Genomic DNA, 10,916 nt, shown 5'->3' on the forward strand with positions numbered 1-10,916 from the left:
ATTGTTTGAAAAATCGTCGTAAGCCGACTGCGCCTGTTATTCAAACACCCATTCGACATATCTTAGAAGTTTCGGATAGTCAGCTAGCTTCAGTTGTTGTGTGATCTCCACTTTATATGCATGTAGGTGTAGATCCAAATGCAAAATACGCCATGGCATGCCGTAAGACACTCCAAATTCCTAAGAACGACGAGGAATCGACACATTTAGGTCTTCGGCATCACTTTCACTTACAGCAGTGATATTTTCAGTAGTAAGAACGAAATGATAGTACACATGCCTTACAATATCTGTAAACAATTTTGTCTTTTCAAATGTCTTCACAATTTTGCCAATTGCTTGCGTAAGTGGACGGTTATGTGCACCATAACCTACTCTTAAAGCGCGATATAATGGCTGTGGTAGAATCATCATTTGTATAGTACTTTTATAAAATTGTTATATAATATTTTGAAGTCAATATCTTCTTTTGTTCACGAGATATCGGGAACCGAACATCAATGTTTTCCAATTTTGCGAACTATGTTTTGTAGATTTTAATTTTGTATAAAAAACTGACTCTTGGATTTTATAAAAAATTTACTGAATGTCGAAAACAATATTTTCTGTGGGGTAAAGGCTCTTTGGACATTGAAGAGTCGAGAAATATTAACATTTTTGATTCGACACTATAACTTCATGTACAAACTTCGGTTTTGAGAAAGTAATATTATTGTACTTGATATTTTAGAAGCATTTGATAGGGTCTGGAATCAGGCTGTCTAATCAAAATTTGTTCCTTTGTTTTTCATGAATCCCTCCTAAATTGGTTTACTATAATTCCCTTTTTGATTGTTCAATGCAAGTAGTATTGGATGTGTTCAAGACTAAAAACCACAAAATAAATTATGGCGTGCCCCAGGGTTCTGTTCCTTCTCCAACACTCTTTTTCAATTCATTAATGATCTTCTGTCTACAACTTCTAATCCAATACATTGTTTGGCTGATAACGAAATGAGAGACTGAACAGCTCGATATTCTTGAAATTTGTATCACCAACCTACCCTTGTGGAACGATCACATAGCGTAGGCTAAAAATGCAGCAAGATGTTTGAGATTTAAGGAGATGTAGTCCCCCCTGAGATTGGGTTCCAACCCCAGTGGAAAGTTGTTGGGGACAGCATACGAGAGAGGTGGGGAGAGGTGTTTCTACTAAGGCACCTCTAATTATCCAGACGGCAGCGGAGGAATTCCCGAGATGGAATCAACGGTGGCGTCTACAGTTCCAGTAAGGTTGAACTACTTTGTGAACACCTTATAGGGCTTCTTCGACTTATTCGGAGCCCAGGCCTGTAAGGAGCGGTTTTATCCGGCTCCCCATCCTTGGAGTTATACTTAGGATCTGGCCCTCCAGGTTGGGGGTTGTGCGTCGGGGTGACTTCCTGGTCACGTAAAAGCTTTCATAGTTGCGAAGCACTAACAAGCCTCGGATACGGACGGATTTACTGTTGACAACCAACGCAAACGAATAAAGGACAACGAACTTCGGATATGTTAGGTCCCTTAACAAACCACGTGCGGCCGATGAATTATCGGAGGCCCTAGACTGCTATAAAGCGGATATCACCGCCATCCAGGAAATACGATGGGATGGACCGGCAAAAAGAGGATGAAAAACTACGATATTTACAATGGTGACTGTTACCACGAAAGCCAACAGCGCTTATTTGGATGCGGCTTCGTCATTAGAGCCAGACTTATGCAAGAAGTCTTGAGCTATAGGTGCATCAATGAGCACCTCATGACCATACGCATCAAGGCTTAATTCGGCAACATTAGCCTGATATGCACGCATGCCCCCACAGAAGAGAAAGACGACAACACCAAAGATATGTTCTTCGAGCTCCTAGACAAAACATATGAGCTGGGCGATTTTAATGCCAAGCTAGGAAGGGAAGACATCTTTGGTGGAATAATCGGGAAGAACAGCCTGCACTACAACACTTCCGACAATGGATTCAGGCTCATAGATTTTGCTGCGGGGCGAAACGTCATGGTAGCCAGTACGTGTTTTCCACAAAGGAACTTGGACTTCTCCAAATCAATCTACCCTCAACCATCTTGACCACATCGCGAGCGACGCCAGACACGCTTCTAGCATTATGGGTGTACGAACTTTCAGAGGAGCTAACATCGACTCGGACCACTACCTCGTTGTAGCCAAGGTAGCACTTCGGATTTCCAGACCCAGATCGCCAAATCCGTTTCCAACCGAGTTACAAGTAACCTCTCTCGAAGTTCTCTGCCGCCAACACAATGTACCGAAAACCAGTGGCATCATTGCCAAGATGCAGTTAGAGAAGCCGTCTCTGATGTGCTGGGTTTCAAACAGCCACCAACAAGGAACCCCTGGTTTGATGAGAAATGTCGGCAGGCAAATGCAGCCAAACAACATGCACGCATAAAATTACAAGAGCTGCTCATGAGCTCTATGAGCAGAAGAGGCGAGAGGAACGCCGACTTCTCAGAAGGAAAAAGAGAGGGCATGAGAAGCATGCGGTCGGAGATGTTGAAAGGTTTAAAAGCAGGAATGAAGTTCGAAAGTTTTATGAACAGGTGAAACGAAATTCACAGGTACATAAACCTAGAACCGAAGGCTGCAAAGACAAAAATGGTAACATCACAGTGGACATGCAGTCAATGCTAAAGATATGGAAGGACAACTTCTGCAGACTGTATAACGGCGACGAAGAACTGAATTCCGCTGTCAGGCAGGATGATACATTCAATATAGACGACGAAAGCCAACAATCCCGTCCTCCAGACTTAGACGAAGTAAAGATTGCCATATCTAAGTTGAAGTCTAATAAAGCCGCTGGAGCGGATGGCTTGAACGCCGAGCTCTTTAAAGCAGCTGGAGATAAGTTGGTTAGGAGCATGCACCAACTTATCTGTAAGATATGGTCGGAAGAAAGCATTCCCGATAAATGGAACCTCAGTATTGTTTGCCCGATCGCCTATCGTCCTTATCAGTGTGGTTTTACAACAGTTAAGTTTACAGTTGATCAAATAGTCACATTACGGCAGATCCTGGAAAAAACTCAAGAGCACCAAATCGACACCCACCATCTTTTCATCGATTTCAAGGCCGCATATGACAGCATCTACAGGGACGAGCTGTATAGAGCCATGTCTAGTTTTGGCATCCCTGCCAAACTCGTCCGTTTGTGCAGGATGACCATGGAGAATTCACGCTGCTCCATAAAGGTTGGAAACAACTTAACAGAATCTTTCGATGTCAAAAAAGGTTTAAGACAAGGTGATGCGCTGTCATGTAATTTTTTTAACATCGTGTTTGAAAGAATAGTGCAGACTGCAGAGCTCTTACGTCAACACTATATTTGTAACGGTATAGTTGACCCTATCCTATGATACCATCAGATACATTTCCTACTAACACCAAAAAAAAAACAGGACCCTCTTAATTATCAATAAGACGTAGGATAGGTTGTCCTGGTAGGTAAGTGCGGCAGGCATGCTTGCGAACGCGCGACACTAGCTCGACAGATAGTCGTGGGATCTTGCACTGCTACCGGACCCGTTAAATTTTACATGCCTATTTTGCTTATAAATAATTAACCATACATCTTTCTCATAGAACTCACAAAATGAAACCGAATATGAAGTTGTTTTACTTAATCTGAATGTATGTTTGGAAACCATGAGATGATGACAGTTTCCCTCGCGAACCCACCCTCAGTCGAGTTATCAAAAACTGAACCATCCTTGGCTAATGTCTCGCAAATACTATTACATTAGCCCCTATACCAAAGTCGAATATATTATTAAAATTTACTCACTACCCGTCGAATGTATCTTCTCATCGTATGCCCCTCCCTTTTAGCACAAAACAGTTCCTCAATGAATCATGTCAAGTATTAAATAATAATAAGAAGAATTCGGAAATTTAGTTTGCTCGTTCCTATATACTCAAGCTTAAAAACAAAACTACTCGGAAATTTCTCGTATAAATTTTCTTTCTCCCTTTTTATCTCTATATATTCTTTATTTACTAGGTTACTGTTCTCATTGCATCAAGTGATATTTGTGTACTCATTTTTCTTGTTGTTGTATTATTGCCTGAACTAAAAGATCGCTATTTTTCACTCTTTGTTTATTCCCCTTTTTATTTGAAAGAACAGGGTTTGCTCTTCCTCCTACTCAATGCAATGATAACTCTCTCTTTGAGCCAACTACTTTCGTTCAATATATTTAAGATATTGTATATAAATTTAAAGAATATTGGACTCACCAGGATGCTTCTTTAGTAAGCTTACTTGTTTTCTCTACTTTAAATTATACCAAGTTGGCTGGTCTCTCTGACGATGATGTGCACAGCATACGTGGAAGATCGGCTCTGACTTGTTCTTATTATTTTTATTGTAATACTTAACTTTTCTCTTCCCTTTTTTTTTGTTTGTTTATTTTGATTTGTTCTTTCTTTTGTTTATCGCTTGATAACACAAGAGCTTACAATATAAATCTATTGCCTATATGATAAATGATACATATGTTTGACAGTGGGTTCATAGTTAATGTTAAGCGTGATAAGAATTAGAACAATCAATATATTTGACCGAAGCTGGGTGATCGTGCCGAGCACATACACGCTTCTGGGCTGGTGCGTGTCGGTTGCCGCCGGCAAGTTGGTGAACGGTGATGCGATCGATGCTGCTTGGTTAACGATTGGCGTAATATGCTCGTGGCGGGATGGTATTTATCCACAGGTACTTGAGCAGCTAGACCAGAGACGATACAATTTTTACACTTAGAGCACACTACCTATGTCGTAGCCTGTTGCTCATACGCCGTGGATGACGTTTTCAATTTTTTAGATTGCCGCAAATTGGACGGTATAGCAAGCCTGACAAACATCTAGCATGTGGCGACGCTTGAATAGCTGGGTTTTAGAAGTCTCTCAGCAAAGTGGAACTAGGAGAGAGGCGTCTGTTGAATCGGTGACCGAGTGTCACGCCAGCGACAAGCAGGGTTTTGGTACACCACGTGCCGAGCGCTCGGAAACAAATCCCTTTTCTTTCGGCGATCACTATACTGATAGTATTAAAATAAACTTGTTGTTTTTTTTTGTGTGATTAATAAGGTTTTACAATACCTCTTTTTTTAGATTTATTTAATGAGTAATTTAAACCAGTATGCGGTATTTTCCTCAAACTTATTTGAATGAAAGCCTCTGACCGCGGGATTGTTTCATTTATTTTTCTTAAAATTAAATTTAATTTAAAGGTGAACTATAAACTAGTCAGAAATATTACGACTGTATCTATTTGGTGGCTTTACACTTGTTCACTCGGCCGGGGTTGGAATAAAAAGACCACTCGATTGATCTCTTCCATAATGGATGGGTCAGATGGAAATGTCACCCATTTCCTTTTCGATATTTAGCGAAGGAAACCAAAAGGTATAAATTTTGAGTAAGACTTTTCAAGTGAACAGGGTGATTCATTTTAGGGTTTTCTTGTGTGGAATTCCGTACGTCTGTTTTCGGATATTATCTTAAAAATTTTGTATGGGGTCCCTACAGATTCACTATCTTTCAAAAGTCTGTCCAATAACTAGCATATGCTGATGACATTGACATAATAGAAAGAACTCAGCGTGATGTCAATGGGGCTTTTGTGAGTATTGAGGCAGAGGCGGCAAAAATGGATTTAACGGTTAATGAAGGAGAAACAAAGTTCATGCTGTCGTCAAGAAAGGACATACAACACCGACGTTTTGGTCAAAACGTCACCATCGACAGACGTAACTTTGAGATAGTCAAGGACTTCGTCTACCTAGGTTCCGCTGTAAACGCAGAAAACAACACTAGCGCTGAAATCAAACGCAGAATAACTCTTTTATTTATTCTATTTCTTTGGACTAAGAAAGCAATTGAGTGGTAGAGTCCTCTCTCGAGTTTGTAACGGTTAAAAAAACTGTTTTCCTTAAACTGGCCTAGTATTTTGTATGCGTATTGGCATACACACAACCATTCACTTACGAAAGAAAAGAGAGAACAGTAATATCCTTGGTTCTTAAAACCAAAAAGGACTCAGAAACCGACTTTTGCTCTGTTCGAGATTAAGACCGATTCCAAAACAAACGAAACTAAATTTGTACGCACTCTCTTCCTTCTAAAAGTTTTTCCACTAACGACTTTCCCCACCTTTAGTACCGATGTTTACAGACCCATCGGCCCGTCCAGGCAGGAGTCATTAGAAGTGTCCCAAAGCTCTGGTAACCTTAGGCTTGCTGGTTGCCATGCTTAGCTCGTCGATGGGGGGGATCTTGTTACTCGCTAAGGGACGAGGTTACTTTCTTCAAGCCTTAATCTGAGTTGGTAATCGATTGTAAAATTTGCCATCTTTTTAAGAAGAGGGACCCGAATTATAGCTACCGATATTTCAAAACTTCCTCTTTTTGCACGACATCTTCTTAGAGGAGGACATAGATGTTCATGTCCTCGGAGCTTATCATAACCCACCCTATAAAGTATTTCGAAGATACAAACCTCTGAAATACTCCTACGCCATTACGCGCTCCACTAATCGTTGTAACAGCCCTTTATTGAAAAGGGAAAGTCATAGACTCCCCCTAATATACTCTCAGAGACCTCATTCTACCCTTCACTTTCCGCACACCCACTTCCCTAATTTTCTTTTAAAACTCCATACTATTTTTTTTTCTTGTTTATAGAATAATAACTTTTGTCACTCCAATTAATAGACCGCGAATCCATAAAAAAAAAATGATTATCTTTCATTTAAATTCTTCATGAATTAACAAATTTATTTCACTTGGTTATTTTTACAAGTGTTTCTTAAAACTATTAACAACACAAAAAATATTATTCTAAATTTCATCACCATACATCGGAAAAATCAGATAAGTACTACCGATTGATTTTTTTTTATACAAAAAATATTGAAAAATTATTTACTTCCTTTTTCTTTCTATAGATCCTGTTCATTAATTCTGTTCCAGATATCCCCAAAATTAACCGAACAAACCCGTATCTACTTTATTTCATTTTTTTCTTCTTTTTTTTTTTGCAGATTTCGTAAGTCTAATTTATGTGATTTATATCAATAATAATATGGGTAAATAAAAAAAATGACTTACCATGATCCCGAATGTTGTGCACAGCATTTTGATCTGGTGATTAGCTAGACGTCGATTTAATTAAATTAAGTTACTCGAACATTGAAAGATATCACGAAGCAAAATAAATTAACTGATCTCAAAACTTTATCACACTGATAAAAAAAATTGTTTTGTTACTGCCATATATGGGATGTTACATATAATATAGCTCTATAAGATCTTAAATACTATTTCCTTACAATACTTTCCATTTACTTTCTAACTATTCTTACTATTCTTTTCTAATAACTTTAACCTTCTTCTGATTATCAAAAAAAATATTCCATCTTTTCTATTCTTTATCCAACTACTAAGCTTCACTTAATTTCAAATCTATCCACTTGTCGAAAATTTACTTTAACTTTTATTCATTTTTATGTTTTTTTTTTTTGATCTTCAAAAATCACTTATTCTTATTCGTTTCCTTAATCAAAATTTCATTTCAATCCTTTTTACCTTTGTCAAAAAAAATTATTTCATTGAAGCGAAAATTATTTCTCTGAAGCAAAACTATTATTTTTATTCATTTATGTATATTTTTTTATATATTTCGTGGTAATTTTCAACTATCACTACCATCCTTTTGTATTTTTTTTTTGTCTCTAATTTTTCTTCTAGATCCTTTTCTGAATCTTAAATCTAATTTCCTATTCTTATTATTTTTGTAGATTTTTCTTTTTTTTCAATTTTTTTTTTCTTTTTCTTTTTCAGAATAAGTGATCGAACAAGTAGTTTTACTTTTTTTTTATTAATATACTAACTATTTTTTTTTTAAATCTTTTTTTTTTTATAACCTCCTTTTCAGCACTATTTTCTAATATTAATAAATAGCCTTTAGTTTTCTTAAACCACCTTGAATTTATTTAATTTCCCTAGGCCTTTCCTTTTTAAGTACTTTCAACTTCCTTTTTTTTTTAAACTTTCTTTCCTGCCTAGTTTTTCCTTTCTTTTCTTTTTCTTCTTTTTTTTTTTATAGCACTTTTATAATTATTATTCCTTTTCAATGATGCACTGACTGTAACCTGTGGCCGAAAAGATTTGTATCCCCCGAAGTCCAAAAGATTCTCCCACGTTGGGGCCACTTGATGGCCCGAAGTGCGAAAGACTTCTTATTGGATAAATCCCTATTTGGGACAATTGACCAGGTCAAAACTGTGTTTGACGTAAAGTTGGTGAAGTTGAAGTTGTCTTCAGATTATTTGTGAGACGAATTTTTCTATCTGAATCTTTTGCACGGATCCAAATTCGTTTTCTCTCTGATGGTGAAGGACAAGCTGGTTCACTGCTCAGAATCCTAAAGGGATAACGAATAACTTATCGCTTTTGAACTCTGAATTTTTGACAATTACCTTTTCTTTCTGAAATTCAGGTTTCGTGGTGGAAATTTAGTGCCTCTGCAGGACAAGACCGCGAGGTTTTCCTTTCACACCTCGGTCTAGGACTCAAATTCGAGTTCCTACACGAAATCAATTTTTAGGTGATACTACAAGAATGTATCCTATTAAGTACGTACCTATTTTTTTGATTTTTGGGGGATGATTTATCCTTTATGTCTTCTTGTCTTTTTCGTTTTTTTTTTTTTTTTTTGGATTTAGCTTTAGTTTTCTTTCGTTTTCTAGTTTACTCTTTTTTTCTTTTAATTTATTTTACTTTTCTTTATTTTACTTTGCTTAACTTTTTTTTTTGTATCTAGCACACTGATCGATAGAAGAAAAACTAACTCGGTTGACGTCTGGAGGGTAAAAGAATTGGTTAAGTGCACTTTTGCGCCACGAGAGCTTGCAATTCAGAATTTCTTTTACAGTGGTACACAAGGAATCTAAACGAAGCCGGATACCAATGGTAATTTGGTACGGGACGGCTCGGAACATTGGTTTTTTTTTTCTCAGCCGTCAAAACTCTCTGAAACTTTATACCTATGACATATTGGTTTAAGCTTCATGCGCAAGTTTGCGTTGTGTTCCAATGAGCAACATGAATACTATTTTTGACGAAAGTCATTGTTCTTATTAGAATATTTATCCTATGGTTTTGTTTTATTTTTTTTTCTGCCATTAGATTATCTGCGATGTTATATTCGTGTCTTATAAGAAATAAATTCTTTTTTTTTATTTTTTTATAAAAAAATATTGTTAATAAGTTGGAAAATTTTGTGTTTTGGTTTTATTTACTTAATGGAATAGTAAATAATAAAGGCAATTTATGAGACCGTTTCCTACAAAGCATATCCTTTTGATGACAGGCTTCCTGTTTTGAAAAGGATATGAAAAGAAACAAATAAATATTTTTACATATGTTATATCAAAAGAGTCTCATGTTCAGCTGAGGAAGCCGGGCTAGGTAAGAACTAAAAAAAAAATTTATGAGGATTTGGTTTATTTTCTTAGATCTTTTGAATGTGCTACCGTTTTATGACCTTTTGAGTCTAAAACCTCATACAAGTTATTTGCAATTATCTTACAAACAGTAACTTTAACAAATTTGGGGCTGAGCTTAGCATTGAGATGTTTGGTTGCATCACTCAAGACGAAATTACGTTTGTAGAGTACGTCTCCCACTTTATATGAAACCACCCTACTCCGCAGGTTATACGTTTTTTCATAAGACTCGTATGACCTCTCTAAGGCTGCTTTCAGATACGTGTGTAAAACGTTCATCCTAGCAACTTTAGGGAGCCAATCTATTTCCGAGTGGTTCAGTCTGCCAAGCTTACGTAAAAGTCTATAATCAGACCCGTGTTCGATAATACGATGCCCGAACAAAGCTTCGTACGGGGACATGCCGATAGCTGAATGTATTGTCGAGCGTAAAGCGCTTCCAATCGAAGATAGGTTCAAGTCCCAATTAGTCTGTCCAGGGTCTACGTATGCGCGTATTGCTGCGAGGATTGAGCGATTTACTCGCTCGCTCGCGTTCGCCTGCGGTGAATATACCGCAGTTCGGTAATGCGTTATTCCATATATTTTAGTCATTTTAGAAAATTCCTTCCCTATAAATTGGCTACCATTGTCAGAAAGGATACTTTCAGGAACTCCGAAAATTAAGAATACATCTTCTTGCAAAAATTTTATAACTGATGTTGCGTTAGCTTTTCGGATTGGTTTAATTAACACGAACTTTGTCAGCTGGTCAAGTACGATAAATATTCGAGTATTTCCGGCTTTTGACCGCGGGTAAGGACCCAAGAAATCTATATACAGGTGTTGAAATGGTCGATCGACAGAAAAAGATTTCCCCATTTCAGCTCTAAGAGTAATATTAGGTGCTTTAGTTGTTTTACACACTTCGCAATTTTCAATGAACTGTCTGACGTGGGATGCCATGTTTGGCCAGAAAAATTGTTGTCGCAACTTGTAGAGAGTCTTAGTAATACCGCCGTGTGAAGCTCTGGGTGGGCAATGAGCCAACGAGATCAAACGGTTTGTCAGCGCCGCTGGAACCCATATCTTCCAGACTAAATCGTCTCGAAGTGGATTGCCTGTGCAATGTCTGACCTTCTTGTATACGAAACCGTCCGAAACTTGAAGGTCAGGTAGCTGGTCTTTGTTTTGTCCGATATGATCGATGATTTGGAGATACTCGTCCGACTTGAAACTCGGATCTTCCAAATCCATATGAAGAACATCGGCGTTCGTTGACATAGACTCCGGTGGATATACTGCTGAATGCAGAGTATCTACCTCATAAACTCGGGAAAGAGCATCTGGCACTACATTCAGAGTACCCTTCCGGTG

General features: G+C 37.8%; 1 long non-coding RNA gene across 1 annotated transcript; it reads right to left on the bottom strand.

Annotated features, from left to right (window-relative positions):
• Positions 1 to 7,553: 7,553 nt before the first annotated feature.
• On the bottom strand, positions 7,554 to 9,292 carry LOC129941694 (uncharacterized). Its single transcript, XR_008780911.1, has 2 exons — positions 8,532 to 9,292; positions 7,554 to 8,476 (listed from the first exon to the last, which is right to left on the bottom strand). It is a non-coding gene; the product is annotated as an uncharacterized LOC129941694 (long non-coding RNA).
• Positions 9,293 to 10,916: the final 1,624 nt, after the last annotated feature.

The sequence above is a fragment of the Eupeodes corollae genome, chromosome 1 (genome assembly GCF_945859685.1).
Source record: "Eupeodes corollae chromosome 1, idEupCoro1.1, whole genome shotgun sequence".
In the NCBI taxonomy this organism is placed as follows: domain Eukaryota; kingdom Metazoa; phylum Arthropoda; class Insecta; order Diptera; family Syrphidae; genus Eupeodes; species Eupeodes corollae.